Source organism: Notamacropus eugenii, chromosome 1 (genome assembly GCF_028372415.1).
Source record: "Notamacropus eugenii isolate mMacEug1 chromosome 1, mMacEug1.pri_v2, whole genome shotgun sequence".
Taxonomy (NCBI): domain Eukaryota; kingdom Metazoa; phylum Chordata; class Mammalia; order Diprotodontia; family Macropodidae; genus Notamacropus; species Notamacropus eugenii.
The window spans coordinates 286,420,926-286,437,051 of record NC_092872.1 but is presented as its reverse complement, the minus strand read 5'-3'; the positions used below and the strand labels follow the sequence as shown (position 1 = coordinate 286,437,051).

The 16,126-nt window shown below is 44.2% G+C and overlaps 1 protein-coding gene across 6 annotated transcripts in view; it reads right to left on the bottom strand.

The window, feature by feature from the left end:
* MGMT (O-6-methylguanine-DNA methyltransferase) overlaps nt 1–16,126 on the bottom strand; it is a 311,191-nt gene that overhangs the window by 250,900 nt on the left and 44,165 nt on the right. For 3 of the 6 annotated variants that reach the window (XM_072629068.1, XM_072629069.1, XM_072629070.1), the window contains one exon: nt 1,510–1,582. The exons of the other annotated variants lie outside the window; for them this stretch is intronic. The gene's annotated coding sequence lies outside the window, so the exon portion shown is untranslated. The remainder of the gene's footprint in view (nt 1–1,509; nt 1,583–16,126) is intronic. 6 annotated transcript variants of the gene reach the window in all.

The window sequence follows — 16,126 nt, the reverse complement described above, 5'->3', positions numbered from 1 at the left end:
GTTTGGTCATACCCTGTTGAATCAGGAGTTTCCCCTGCTTCCAAGATATACGGAACTGTTCCAGAGAGGAACCTTTGGAATATTACTACCACACCCACTTACTTTCCTGGGGCATCCCCACAAAGAAGTTTCTCCCCTGCAAAAGAATTTCCCTGGGAAATTCACCTAATATTCTCGAAAGTATTGCCAAGGGAATTATGGAGTTACTGATAGTCTTCCTCCCTTATTTCCACTGAAGTTTGGTGAAAGTTAAGTCCCTGCTAGCTGGGAGAGCTGCATTCTAGACTCCTTGCCCAAGTGAAATAATAATGGGATTCTTCCCTTACCAAAAAAAAAGAAAAAATTGTCAACGAAATACTGTAATATTGATCTTAGACTAGACTGTAGCCTTTAGAATTTAAAAAAAGGAAGTCACTTTTGATATTACAAATTTTACTTCAATTTCTCTATTATATGAACTTGGACTTCATTTTCAAAAGTCAGTGTACACAACTTAAATTCAAAGAATCATAAATCAATTTCAAAGTCTTGTTATCAAAGATTTACCTATGTATTTTTAAGAGGGAATCTCTTTTTTGCTGGAGAGATAATTCTCCTTCTAGCAGTTAAGACAGTTTTATCTGGGAGAGGGATTCTCTTGCTTGCAGGAGAAATTATTCTACATAGGCTAATTATCTCTCTTTAGGCTGGTAAGATTCTCCCATTGAAGTCTTACCTTGTCTCAGATTAATTTGGATTGAGGCTAAGTAGGAGTCTGACCTCCCAGGTAGTCCTCCCTGGAGAATTCTCTTGGAAAAGGTTCTTTACCAGAGCACTCTAGGAGGCTCCTCAGGGCCAGAATCCAATCACTCAACTTCCTGGCTGCCTCGCCAACTGTCACAATGGAAATCTGTGATACTGAGACACTGAGGAAACAAAGTTCCGAGAACAAGCAATTTATTGGCAAAGCTAGCAACTGCCAATAAATGGGGTCCAGGACTCCTCAGGACACAAGGACTCTGGGGAATATTCAAAGAGCTTTCTTATAGTCATAAAGAACTGAAGCAAATTACAAAATCTTAAGTAACAAATGTTTATTGATTACTGATTGTTCAGCACAGAGGATGTTAACCACAAGTTGTATCTGCTTACCATAGGGTAGGCCAACACTCTAGAAATGAGGAACTAACTGGAATCGCTAAGTAGTAAACACTGTTCTTCTCTGACTGGTCAGGCATGACACAAGCTTATTGACTGATAAGCCATGGACTACATCAGTGTCATGTGGAAAATCTGCAGTTTTCCTTGATTCAAAACGAAAAATTAAACTCACACAAAAAAGGCAACTTAGACTCCCAAAGAAGGAAGTCTTACAGACCAGTGAGTGACAGCTCACAAGAATGAGGATGCTCAACAACTTACCAACACAAGCAAGCTGGATTAAGTTTTATAAAGCACAGCAAGTCTTAGCAAAAAGAAAACCAGTCTGACACTACTGATGAAGCCTAATTCCAAATCTGCATTTCTCACCTGTCTTGAAGCAGCTCTGATGGTCAGGGGTTTCAGTGCCTTCTGGCTCTGCCTCACTCTCCAAGCCACCAGTCTGAAAGAATACCCCAGAGTACACAGGATAAATGGGCTGAGTCTAAGACCAAAGGCCAAGATGAGGGGAAAGGGCACAGAAAGAGCGGCAATCATTTACTTTGAAAATCTCCCAAAAGGATGAATTACGAAATCCAAATATCCTGGGCACTTAGAATGACACTAAACACATTGATTCAAAGGCCACTGGGTAGGGTGCAGTGCAGAGGGGGGAGGACAGAGGAGAGGTGAGCCGCAGAGAGTGTAGAGTGAGGAAAGCTGGGGGAGCTCAGGGGGAGGAGGCCAGAGCTGGGAAGAGAGCATAGGGAGAGAGCTGGGGGGATACAGGGGGCAGAGCTTACAGGCCAGTTCAGAGATGGGGAGAGCCAGAGGGATACAGAAAGCAGCAGAACTAGCTCACAATTTCCGCTCAGATAAATACTTAAGCAACCGAGTATGTTTATATGTTGGTATTTCTTCCCCATTTGCCATAACTACTACAGAAGAGTTAAACAGAATAAAGAAAAGGGAAATTATTCTTGTCTTGTCCAACATTTTTAAACTGGCTTAATTTCAACAGTTCAAGCTTCCATGGCTCTTCACAATACAGCCCAGAGGGGCTCTGTAAGCATCAGTTATCTATCCATCTGCATGAGGGAGAAAATGATACCCAATGAACAGAGAAGGAAAGTGAGTTACAAGCATAATAAAGACTTAGCAAAAAATAACTTAACCAAGTTCATCAATTCAGTGGCAAAGCTGTAACTAGACACCAGGAATCCTCATTTCTCTCACCATGAATCCAAGAGATATATCCCTCATTTGATGTCAAAACACTATAATGAACTTTAATCAAAGGTCACCTTGGGCTGCCTGTTCCAAGTGGGAGAATGATGAGGTAAAGGCTCAGCTGTCTCCCCAAAATGCATCTAGCCTGGACCCCTTGAGCACCAGAGTCACCTCCAAGTGCAGAGAGAACCAACTGTCACTAAGCCAAGAACGGCTCTGACCGTCTCCTCTTACCTTCCCACTTTGACTCAGAGTGCCCACTGCCTGGGGACCAAGCATGGAATCCAACAATGACCACTTGCCTTACCCAACAAAGCATTTTAAACACTCAAAGATCCCAGTGGAGATGTGACCGACCCTGAAGGGTTTTTCTCTTGGCATCCTACTCTGACAATCATGAAGCCAACACCCACCCACTCAGCCTAGCAAAGGAAGACAGCACCAAGTGCTGAAGCACTTGCCCCTGTGGTCACTGCATTTACCTGCAGCTGTGACTGGGAAGGGGAGAGGAGAGAGGAAGTAGGGAGGGAACACCTTCTAGATGCCAGGCACTGTGTGGCTAAGTACTTTACAAATATATTATTATTACAAATATCACATTTGAGAAATGATGGAGTTGGGGCATGGAGGGGAAGAAAGGCTTTTCCTGGGATCTCCAAAAATGAAATGCATCCTGCTCAAGGGGAAGAGACATGGAAACTTCCCTTTTCTCTAAGCTGTGGACAGAGCTACTCCCCCAACATTTACTACAGAAGGGCAGGTGCAGCATGGCTGGAACATACCAGGAGATAAGGAGAAGAGAAAACACCCATGGCCACCAGCTTCTTCCTTAATCAATCAGTCCCACTCAGAGGCTGGGAATCCCACATTATCTCATGGAGTTCTCAAGTGGAAAATGTTCAGTTAGCTTCCCTCCTTGCTAATGTCCTGGACCACCCTTGGTCCACCATCCTTTCAGGAGTGCACCTATAATCTTGTTTGTAATATTTTCTTTTTTCCCCAATTACATGTAAAAACAATTTTAACATTTTTTTTTTAATTTGAGTTTCAAATTCTATCCCTATCTTCCTCCCTTCTTTCCTCCCTGAAAAGGTAAACAATCTGATAAAAGTTATATGTGTGCAATCAGGTAAAACATTTCCATATTAATTATTTTGTACAAGAAGACTGGAGAAAAAAGAAAAACTGAAAAATAATATGCTGCAGTTCTGTGTTCAGACAACATCAGTTCTTTCTCTGGAGGCAGACAGCATTTTTCATCATGAATCCTTTGCGATTGTCTTGGATCATTGCATTGCTGAGAATAACTAAGTCATTCACAGTTCTTTATCATATAATATTGCTGTGTACACTGCATACAATGTTTTATTGGTTTTGCTCATTTCACTTCCTATCAGTTCATGTTAGTCTTCTCAGGTTTTTCTGAAACCATCCTGTTTGTCATTTCTTACAGCACAATAATACTCCATCACAATCATATACCAAACCTGTTCAGTCATTCTCCAATTGATGCGCATCCCTGCAACCTCCAATTCTTAACCCCCACGGAAAGAGCTGCTATAAAAATCTTGTGCACCCATAATCTTTAAAAATCCCCACCCCAATTCCCATTCCAACATTTGGAGGACATTAATGGCAAAGAAACCTGTCACTCTCTTGTAGGTCACCTAGGCATGAACCCAGGTATTTTAAAGTGCTCAGGTATACTAGACATTCCACCAATTCTGTGTGATAGACAGACAGACAGACAGACAGACAGACAGACAGACATAGATAGACAGACAGACAGACAGACAGACAGACAGACAGACAGATAGATAGATAGATAGATAGATAGATAGATAGATAGATAGATGGACGGACGGACGGATGAATGAATTCATGCCACCAACTGGCAGAAGCTGTCAAACCAAGGGGACCACCAGCTACTCCAGAATCCATCACTATTAGCAGTAGAGTGGGCCAGATGGTGCTCCACTTTGACAGTGGGCAGTGGAGTCTTCTGGTGCTAACAAGTACATGAGAAGGAGTGTTCCAGTGGGCCACAATACAATAATCACTCTGTTATCTTTGTCATCTAAATCACAATACCAGAAGTATAATGTCCCTCTGTGCCTGGTGGGATGTGGGGACTTAAGGGGAAACAATAATTTGAAAAGACTTGTCAAAAATCAAGGAGAGAGAAAATATTTCCAAACTCTCTAGGAATACCTGTCTTCTGCCTGTCTCCTCACAGGGACCAGCGAACCTTCCTTCTACCCTGGGAAGAGATGGGGCTGAATTCAGAAGCAGCATGCAAATGAGGGAGCAAAAATGGATGTATCTCAAATATACCAGGAAAGAAAGAGAGAATTCTAATGGGGAAGCACCAGGCACTGAGCACTCCCTAATCAACGCTGCTGGATCTCACTCGGTTAGGCAGGGAAGCCAAGGCTAGCTTTTCCAGTCCTCATACTCCGAGCACAGAAAAGGACCTCAGTGACCATCCTGCTGGACCAATGCCCTGAGAGGCTCTCCATTACAACATTGTCAAGAGGTAGTCCTCCAGCCTTGGCTCAGACCCCAGGCAGGGAATTCCCCGCTGGCTCCCCCAGGGGGCCTGGTGACTTTGGGCAGCCCTGAGAGAGACACTGGGTTTAGGAAATGAAACAGAAGGAGTATTTTGGCTGGTCCATCACATCAGCATGAATGTCCTTAAATACAGTATCACCGTTTTGAGGCACAGGAGCTAAACGGGGAGGAAGGGACACCAAGTATTTCCTGCTCCTTCCTGGGGGCATACGTTCCAAGGCTCCTCCCAGATCTCCTCGCTCTAGTCCTAAGGAATGAGATGGGCTTTATGCTGGATGACCCGTTAGAAGGAGGGGAGTATGGAGAGCACAGGTGACTGAAGCCCCGGAGGCTTTTGTGCCCACAGACTGTCATCTCTATGACCTTGTATAAGTGGTCCTCAAGAGATGAAGCAGTTGAAGAACTCATAAACCTGCAGCCACTCTCAGGAGGAGCTCCTCTGCTCTTAGCTGGGTTGGTGCCAGGTCCTAGGACCTACTGCTCACCTTTGTCCTTGGCATCATGGATCCACTGACTCTCACATAGGGAAGAGGCTCCAGTGGTGGAGGGATTTCTGAGAAAATTGGGGAACATTCTGGCAGAAAGTGTGCCAGGACCAGCACCTTACACCATGTAAACCACAAGCCACTTCTACTGGGTATTTGACCTGAACAGCTGAAAAAGAATACTCCACCACACAAAAACATTGCCAATCACTGAGAAGTCACACCAAATAACAGAGCTTTCAAGTTCCAATGCACATCACCACCATGAAGCAAACCAAAACAAGAGGAAATGGCAACTGCTGGGAAGGCCATGGGGGCCCATCAATCAGTGTGTCAATCATCAATCAGTGTGTCAATCAATAGTCATTCAGGGCCTTCTCCAGGCCCAGCTTGAATGCGTGATGGGGAGCTCTGCATTGGTCCAACCACAGCAGAAAGAAACTTAGAATCATGGCCCCAACTCACCAAGCTGTGCACACATATTGTGCAACCCAGTGATACCACAAGGAGGGCAAAGACCCATGCTACAAAAACATTTGAGGGTCACTCTTTGCTGGAGCATGTAACTGGAAAAGCAGACACCCTGATATCAAATGAGGATCAGCTAAATTCATTAGGATGCAGGAATGGAATGCGATTGTGCTCTGAAAAATTACAAAAGAGAATCTTTTGAAATCAAGACATCTCTGAAGACTCTCAGGTAGTATGTAGGCTATGACAGCAGACAAGGGAAGGATGGGAATGCAGAAAGACTTCTGACAAGACTCCAGAGGCTGGAGAATGAAGCAGGAGACACACACCTTTGGGCTGGCCCAGTGTGGATAAGTGCTCTGCTTTTCTACACTTATTTGTTACAAGGGAGGGGTTCTAGATTGGGGGAGGAGTGTGGAAGAAGGAAGATGATGAGTAGTGACAGAACAGGAAACAAAAGACAAGGAAAGAAAGACGTGTCAATGAAACACTGAAAACAACCCACAGATGAGCCTGCAAGCAGAACAGCTCTGGTACTATCATGACAAATTAATAGCCAGTTAAAGTGTCATCTCTGTTCTTCTTGTACGTTGCATGTTCAAATGTTCATGTTTACTAGGTTTAGTTAAGTTCACAACAAAGGAAAAAAATGTAAATATTTTCCATGGCAGTAGGAACTTAGAAAGAATTTCTTAACAAAATCAAAATGTACTTTATACTCTGAAACTTCAATGCAAAACGAGAAACAGGCCAAGACAAAGGAAAAATGCATCAGACCCCATAGTTCCAGAGTAAGAAGAAGAGGCCCAGAACACAAAAAAGGCCTCCGAGAAGAAAGTGGGGAGGCTGAAAGCCACAGTGAGCAACAAGTAACATCACACAAACTAGACTCGTGGTAGCTAAGAAAAAATAAAAGCGCTAGTCATAGAGGCCAGGTCACTAAAAACACTGGGCCATTACAGACGCTGAGCCAACAGTCAGACCTTGTGAGAGCACAGACCAAAGTCAGGATCACCACAGGTGGTGGTCCAGGCCCTGGGATGCCACAGCATCGTAATGAGGCCTCTTCCCCGAGGAGTTCTCAGACAAAGAGAAGGGCTCCACCCATGGGGAAGTCTGCCCAGAAGCGCTTTTCAAAGAAGTACAGAACTAGAAGGACAGCAGGTGCTCCTCCCCCTGAGAACGGTTGGGCACATTAAGTAAGATGAACATGGTGGGATGAGAACCAAGGAAGATTTGCATGAATGGATGCACAGAGAAAGTAGTAGGGAAAGGATGTTCTTCATGGCCACAAGGCCATAAATGAAGTCAGCAGCTACTGCTCCGATCAATGCAAGGTCCAACCGTGGCCTCTAAGGACTGAGGAAGACCTGAGCCCTGTGATGAGAACAACACCAATCACAGTCAGATGTGATCAATGACCTTGCTTACATCACCACACATCTGGGTTACAAAGAACAGGTCTACTGGCTATGCACAGAAATAATGGAAAATGACAGGGATTTGGAGGGGGAAAAAATCAATAAAAAACTTAGTTTTCTAAAGATTAAGTAAAATGAACCAAGTCCTGAATGGGAATAAACCCATTTATTGTCAGTTGTGTCCATGTCATGTGACACTTCTCCAACAATGGAGAAAACGCTGGTGTGAACACACTGGGCAAAGATGTGACACCACTTTTTGTGAAGCACATTTCTGGCCTCTGGTTCACTCTAACACAGGTCTATTTTCACCATTTTAAGTAAAATGAATAAAAGAAATGCAATCTGACAGAGATAATTGGGGGTTGGGGAGTGTCAGTTAAAGCAACGGCCCCCACGTCAAGCCAAACCAAGAAGCATTTGGTAAGGACTGTTGCTGTGCCAGGCACTCCACTGGACACAAAGACAAGCCATTAAGTGATGATGAAAAGTTGGGGAAAATGTAAAAACCTCTGTATCTTCAGAAAACAGGTCAGCTGTGACCTAAAAACAAGGACAGACAGCAGCTGGGACGCACAAGCCAGCAGACACCGCATTAAAACAGGGAGTATAAACGTGAAAATTATTTCAACAAATGGGCCGTGTTCAGACCCGTGGGTCCGGGTGACTCACATTCTGGGGCACATAAGGAGTGGCTTCATGTCGGGATGGGGTCATGGCAATTATTGTAGAGAATTCATGAAGGACTCGGAGTGGCCCAAGTGCCCCCCACCACCTCCCACATGCACACACATGAGCACATGCAGACATTGTGTGCACACACATACACACACACACTCTAAAAGGGCACTTACTAGGTGATCCATTACTCTTAAGGCAGATAGATTCTAGAAAAAACCAGATGACCCAGTTTAACATCCACATGTAGAAAAAGGGTAGCACATGTCACTAAGATTGCAGTATCCAAGCACACAGTAGATGGAGCAAAAAAGGTACCAGAACTTCATCAGAGACCAGCTATCAGGCCACAGCTCCCCCTCCTCCTCTTTTTACCTCCTCCTCCCTCTTGTCCTGGATCACTGCTAGCAGTAGCTCCCTCCTCCACACTGCCCTTCTGGCACCCCCACCCCCAGTTAATCTGGCTTATGCACAGACAGAATGTTCTTCCTCTACTCTAGATGCCGCAATGGCTGCCTAGTGCCTTTCCAAGGCCAAGTGCCCAGCCCAGTGCCCAAAAATCTTCCAGTTGAGGTTCCACCATCCTTCCAGCCATGCTGGCCTTTCCTCTGTGTCTACAGGCCCCCACACTGCTGCCACTTTCCTCATCAAACACTGTCTAGCATTTGGACTGTGTACATCAACATGTTACCCTCCAGCTTGCTCCAAGAGGGTGAGCCTGCCTTGTTTCTGTCTTTGCAATCCTGACTCTTAGTGCAAGGCCTGGATCAAAAAGAGGCACATGTATGTATGCATGTGCATGTGTGTTGCACTGGGTGTGCACATTGACATGAATGTACTGCTGCACTGTGTTGCATACTTCATGTGCACTGCACACACATGTACATACATGTCTGTGCAATGGATTAAATTGTGTATGATTGCACTGCATTTGCACACAGATGTGCATGTGTGCTACACTCACATGCATTATGTATATGTTCATGTGCATGTGTGTGTAGGCATATGCATGTACTATTACACTGTTGCACACATGCATGCATGTGTGTCTGTGTGCTGCCCAGTCGAGGCTCACTGAGCTTAAGTAATTTGTCCAGGACGATACCACCCAAGCCCCATTTACAAATACCTCATGGTCTTGTTATTTGCTAAGAGGAAAAAATAATCTAGATATTTTTTCAAGTCCTGTTCTTAAATCTATGCACAGTTGAACACAAATGCAGGTGGTTTAAAAGCAGCCACCTGGTTACCTTTCCCCTGTTTAACCTTGAAAAAGAGGGCAGCTCTCTACAAATCTCTAATAAAAGGATCAAGTGGAAGCACAATGTGCCCCCAGCAAATCAGAGAAAATGAGTGAGATGGAAAGAGTCAATGTCAGAAAGACTACGGGATGACAAGTACACAAAGACACAGGGAGGGGAGCTGGGAAATGGTCCATTCTGGAAAAAACATTGAGGAATCACGAGGCAGGTGGGAGAGGGAAGGGCCTGAACCACCCAAAACATGCTACAGGCCATGTGATCAAGAGATCCCATTGCTGGGGGGACAGACCTCATGGGGGTGTAACAGGTAAAATAAGGTAAACTAAGGCATGTAGTTCCAAGCATGATCAATTTATTAGTAAAGTGCAAATTTATCAATTAATAGAATCTCAGCTTCCTCAGCAAAGCTAAGATACCAAGTGAGGGGGATAGCATTCTCTGTCTCTCTCTTCTTCTCTCTCTCATAGCTATAGAGAGGGAAGAAGAACAGGACTTTGCAGGCATAGCCTTGACCTCATAAATGATGAAATCCATCTGACTAGCTCCAAAGCTGAGGCACAAGGGACAAATGAATGGTTGGAAATTGGGAAGGAGGGGGTCACGACCAGCCCCTTCCACTTCCCTCCCCTACTCCCCCCAAGTGACTAAGAAGTACTCTTTCTTTGAGTTGGCCTGCATGGTTAGAGGGAGCAGATCACATTCCTTTCGGAAAAAAAAAAATACTTCTTAGACACAAGAAGAGAATGGTGATTAACAAAAAAAACTGGATTTCTAAACATAATCTGCCACCGGCTAACTGAATTTCAGAGACAATGAACCATGACCTAGGCAGATCAAGGACAAAATCAATGAACCATAGATAGAATCAATTAAAAACTGATACAGAATCAATCTGATTATTTCAGAAGGAAAGGGCAGAAAGAAAGGTCAGAGAGATACCTCAATATTCCTAGTACTACTACATAGGGAATGGCACACAATAGGTGCTTAAGAGATGCTCACGGCACAAAGAAGATGCTCATAGGAATCTGACTAAATGAACCACTGAGTCTGACTATGCTGTGACACACAATGAATATGAAATATTCCTGGTTATGGGGAGGATCCTCTAGGAGGGTTGGTTTTGTAAAAACAAAAGAAATCAAATTTTATTTAAAAACAAGGAAAAAATGAATCTAAAGAATTCAGCAAACTGTGAGAAGATGTATGTGAAGTGAGCAAGATCAAGAAAACAACCTACACAGTGACTGCAACAGACAGAAAGGACATTGAGCCACTCTAACAGCTCAAAGGAGGTACGAGAAACGGCCCACATAGCCAGGCCCGGGAGGCACAGCTGGAGCACTGCCGCTGCCCTCTGAGTGTTGCTTAGCTTGGGTTTTCATCTTACAGGGAAAAGCTCATTGGGTAAGAGAAGGGAGAAGATTAATCTGTAAATAAATAAAGCTTTAAAATAAAATGCATCAATAAAATAAAACAAAGAAAAACAACAGAATGAAAAACATTCCAGTATCTTCTAAAAGCACAATCAAAATTCTGCTGCATCAAGATCGCCCCCAGTGGAAGCCTCCTCCCAGAATGACGGTGAGCTTAGGCTCTCCAAGGCCAACCCAGGGGCATACCTGCTCTGGACAATGCTAGCAGGAGGCCAAGACTTCAGGTATGGCCCAGCAATGGAAAGGCCCAGAAGCTACCACATTATACAGAAGCTACCACATTTCCCAAACACTCCATACATGCAGAGCGTGTGGTTCCCACATCAGGGAAATCACAAGCCCTTCAAAAATGAAAGTTTCTATCAGTCCTGCATTCAAATAGAAACCTTTTCTATTGCATACCTATGTCTATCACATCCCTCATGTTCCAAGGGGATCAGATAGGCGAAGTGTTGCAAGGGTATTTCCATATTCTCCAGATGAGATGGATTCAATGTCATTTTTACAAATGGTTCTATGCCAAGAAATGAGAAAATACCAAATCTAATCTGTTAAGACACCTAAGAAAGCAGCCCAAAGTACTCCCTGAGCAGAAGCAAGGCAAGGGGAGTCAAACCCATCTACTTAATGCCCAGCAGTCTACATATCAACACAACAGTGTTGTGTTGACCAGGTAACTGGGAAATAAACACATTTCCAGGGCAGAAGGAAGGCTATTCTTCTTTTTACAGGGCTCCCCTGGGGTCAAGTGCTGCTGGAGGTGAGGATAACTCCTAGCTGGGCTGAGCTCCCCAGTATCTGGATTGGGCATGCATGGAGCCGCCTAGGCCACCCATCATCACCCTTAGGCAACAGAAGTGGATTAAGCCATCAATTCTCAAAATTGAAGCTCCCTTGAGCCATCTCAGGATGCAGAGACTCACTAAGAATAGGAAGTTGCTTTGGGTCTTTGTTCCAGGGATCTACAAGGCCCACCCAGGGCCATAACTCGGTCATCCAAGCGCAGAGTGGATCTCAAGAAAGAACACTAACGCCCAACTTCCAAAAGGAACCAAAGGGAAGGAAGATGCACATAACCACAGTGTGGACAGGAGTCGCACCTGTGATTTTATTAGTGTCTGTAGGGAACTCCCAGGTGAAGAAACTCCCTCTACAGATGCAAGTTGTCACCTTCTTGGAAACTGACAGTCTGAGAGAGCTTCCCAAAACTGTACTTTTATTGATTTTGTTAACTATTTCCCTAATACATTTTTTTAATTTATTTATTTTTAGCTTTCAATATTCACTTCCACAATATTTTTAGTTCCAACCCCCAAAACATTTTAAACCGGTCTTTTCTGCAGTACCCGGGAGGATTGGGGTCCATGCTTGGCCCCCGGACCACACAGCCAAGATAGAGATGTCTAAGGTCATCGATGGTGACATACTGCTAGGATAAATGGGGACAGCCCTGACATACCAGCGACCATGACCTTCACTTCTATTTTAAGAAACAACAATAGTTATGGAAACAAATGAATAATTTGTTCTTCCTAGTTTCCATCAGCAAGTAAGCTGAATGATAGGTTAGAACGCTGCTCGCTGGGTTTGGGGTACTGAGGATTCCTTGGGGCTTGGGCAGGCTCCACAGGCACAGCAGTCCCCAGCCACTCTCAGCTTTGGGGATTCTGTGAGTTCATACTCAGTGCTCAAAGATCACAAAACTTAGACCTGAAAGGGTCTCTGGAGACCACTTAGTCCATCCCCCCCATTTTACAGAGAAAAAAATTGAGAAGATGAGCCAGGAAGTGATTTCCCCAAATCCATACCAGCAGTTCCTATCTGATCTAGATACAAATCACATTCTTCTCATTCCAAACACAGTACTGGTCCCATTACTCAGGAAACAGAAATGGTGGGTTTTAATGTATTGATCTGATTAGTCCACATTCCAAAAATTCCAATACACTGTAACCTCAAATGTAGAACTGGTAAGATCAGACACTGAGAGCATCCTAACTCCATGACTGAAGGATGCTGATTTCTTGGATTAACTTAGAACAGAGATACATGCTCCTCAAAAGAAAGGAAACTGAGGGTGAGAACTGAAGGGAAGAGCTTTGAAAGTGATTTGGGACCACAAAACCTTCTAATAAAAAGATCAATCAATAAATCTAAACCAACCACCTTCTGTTGTGATTTGAGTTCACATAGCTCAAATAGCAGATGAGTTTTGAACCAGTATGATCCTGACATCCCCTTCCTTATCTCTGTTCCACCATCATCTTAGATTTCCCAAAACCCAAATTTAAAGAAGGGAGACGGGGCAAAGTGTCACAGGCCTATCCCATGGAGTTCCACCATGTTTTGGCCAAGTGAGAGCCAACCTGCCAAGTACACCCACCTGGGCACTACTATTTGCAGAAAGAAGGAAGTCTTCTACTATTAACAGAGAATTGGTGGTAAACGCTTTCACTGTGGAAAATTCACTTGTGTGAATGTTAGGGTGATCATGACTTAATGTCAGCCAGAAAAGGGTTCCTATGAATGAAAGAACGTGTGTGCCCCAGTGCTCCCTCCAAGGGCCAAGAGATCTAAATTAGGGATCCGATGCTGGTTGATGCTATGGCTGACACAGAGATGCAGACTTTAAATCACCAATCCAAGGCTCAGTTCAGTGGGATTCAAAGGCTTCCATATGACAGTGAATTTTATGGCCTAAATGCAGTGACTTGTACCTAGAACTTTTCATAGGCTTCATAGCTTGAATATAAAATTCTCCACCTTTTACTCTTTACACAATAATTCAGTCCAACACTATGATGATGCCAAGATTCCTGGACCTAAAATGTACTTTCCATTTGATTAAATACTTGTAAATGCAAAATTAAATACCTAAGTCTTTTATATTACACTAAATTCTTCAAAAACGGTGGGCTCAAACAATTAACTAGTTCTCAGGAAAAGGTTTTTGTGGTTTTTCTTAAAGATTTTTCAGGACTTTAAAGTCCTAATTACAATGGCTGAAATAGTATTTAGAATAATCTTGGACATAATGGAACAAGAAATCAGTCTGGTACTTATTCAGTCTCAGTATTTCTTCTGAGCTCCAGTCCTGGATCACTAAATGCCTTTTGAACCTCTCAAATGGATGTCCCATTGGCAAATCCAAAACAGACCTCATTATCTTTCTCTATAAACTTCCCTCTTCCCTCGACCAGATGAGGAATGTGGAGCCCCTGGGGAATTTCACAGTATCTATCCAAATCCACAGAGGGGGAGCTGTATGCTAATAAGCTCAGCTGTCCTCTAAAAGGCATCTGAAGGAAACCCCAGAAATTGCTTAACCTCCAAGGGTCTCAGACTTCATCAGTCTTAGGACCCATGTACCAATGCTGACCATACCTCCTCTACCCAGATGAGTATCAGCTAGGTTCCCATGGCCAAAAGCTTCATCCTACCCCTCGAGGATAAACCCAGTAAAAACCCTCTGTGGCCTCAGCCCGGCTAATCCTTAGGCCAGTCATCAGTCAATCAATCTTGACTTTCAAAGATCTCACATTCAAGTCCATTTCTGGTTGTACAAAAGCATTCTCTGCCCAGTGGGTAGGACCTCCAAGGGTCTGCCCTCTACGGGCTGTCTTTGGGTATCCAAGTTGCCTCCACATCAATCTGGCACTGGAAAAGAAAGGCCAATGGAGTAAGTCACATGTCTGGTTGAAAAGTGACTATTTCATGGACATTCACTGTTGCTGTGCTTGTCCTTTGTTCTTGAAGAGGACCGTGACATCAAGATGATGACATGACTTGCACTTGACTTTATTTTGAGTGAGGGAGGGCTGTGCAAGGTCACCAACCTCACTTTCTTCTCCTGAGCCATCTGGGTCCAGTGGCTATCCCTGATATTCATTAGGACGGCTGGAAATGGCCCAGGATACAATGTGAGACCCTGGCCCTTTCAGGCTACAGTCTTATACACTAAAACAGAATGGCTAGACAAGACCTGTGGGCCAACCAACAAGAAAAGGTCCAGGCAAAGTCTGCAGCACCATGCTGTCCCCAAATCTGGAAGCCCAGAGGGAAACATGAAGCTTCAATGGTTCACCTCTGCTCCTGGGCTTCACCCTGAAGAGTTCCAACGTCAGGGGGAGTCCCTAACTCACCTGAACCACAACCACTAGTCTCTATTTGCCTCAATTAATTGGCTCAGGTGGCAATTCCATGGCTCTGGAACCACAGCCCTGAAGCTGTACAGTCCTGACTGGAGAATCAGACAGGGTCACTATATGGGCTATAGGACTGGTCAGCCCCAACCATGCACTATGCTTCACTGCCCCTCCAACCATCTAACCTGGTGGTCTCTTCTGGCTAATCACCCAGCAGCAGCTCCCCCTGGACAGTAATGCTGCCAAGGCACCAAGAAAGCCTCCACCCACCATATCTTTACCAAAACACAAGCTGCTGGAAGGCAGGTACACACTTACCTTTTGTAGTCAGGGCACTCTGGACTGTAGCGGGCAGTTATTATCTGAGCAGTAATATCTATTAAAGTCATTTAACAAACTCTTGGGCCACAGTTGAACTTGCCACCTCCATACCTTGCTCCCTGGGGACATGGAACAAGACATAGCCTCCCCGAGCCTCAGTTTCATCTTTGCACTGACCTTGAGGCATTCATAATGTTCAAATCAAGTCACCAGCAGGCCCAAGGAAGTCACAGCACTTTAGAAGAAAAAGGAAAGAATCTCTAACATAAGCAGTGAGGCAATGCACAGAGCACTGGGCTTGGACTCAGGAAGACCTGAGTTCAAATTCCACCTCAGACACTCACTGGCTGCCCTCCTGGGCAAGCCATTTAACCTCTGCCTGCCTCAGGTCCCTCACTGCAAAATGGGGACAAAAGCAGTACCCACCTACTAGAGTCAGCGAGAAGTTCAAATGAGACAATGAGCATTAAGTACTTTGCAAACCTTAAAATAATATATAAATGTTGGTCATCATCATCATCATCATCATCATCGTGGTCATTAGCAAAGTTTCACCAAAGCTCCAACATTGGGTGAACCACAATTCCTCATCTACTAATGCTGAATTTATAAACATGCCTTTCTAGAAAGTTAATTACTTACTGAGGGCTAATAATAATAATAGTAACTAGCATTTCCATAGAACTTTAAAGTTTGCTATGCTTCTGACGTGCTATTTCATTAGCTGCTCACAAAATCTTAGCCTGAAAAAATGTCAGCCCATCCCTGCTGGACCTCAGAGAGAGCAGCAGCTCCAGGCTTGATTTAAAAGGGGACAGAGAAGGTGTGGAGGCTTTTGAGGACCGCAAGTCGAATAAGAGTCCAAAATGCAATATGGCAGCCCTTCAGAGCAACTCATGCATTCTGCCCTCTGGGACTGAGGAGAACAAATATTAAACCTCTTCTACTTGGGGGCTGTTCCAAATCTTGAACAGAGAGACCACCATG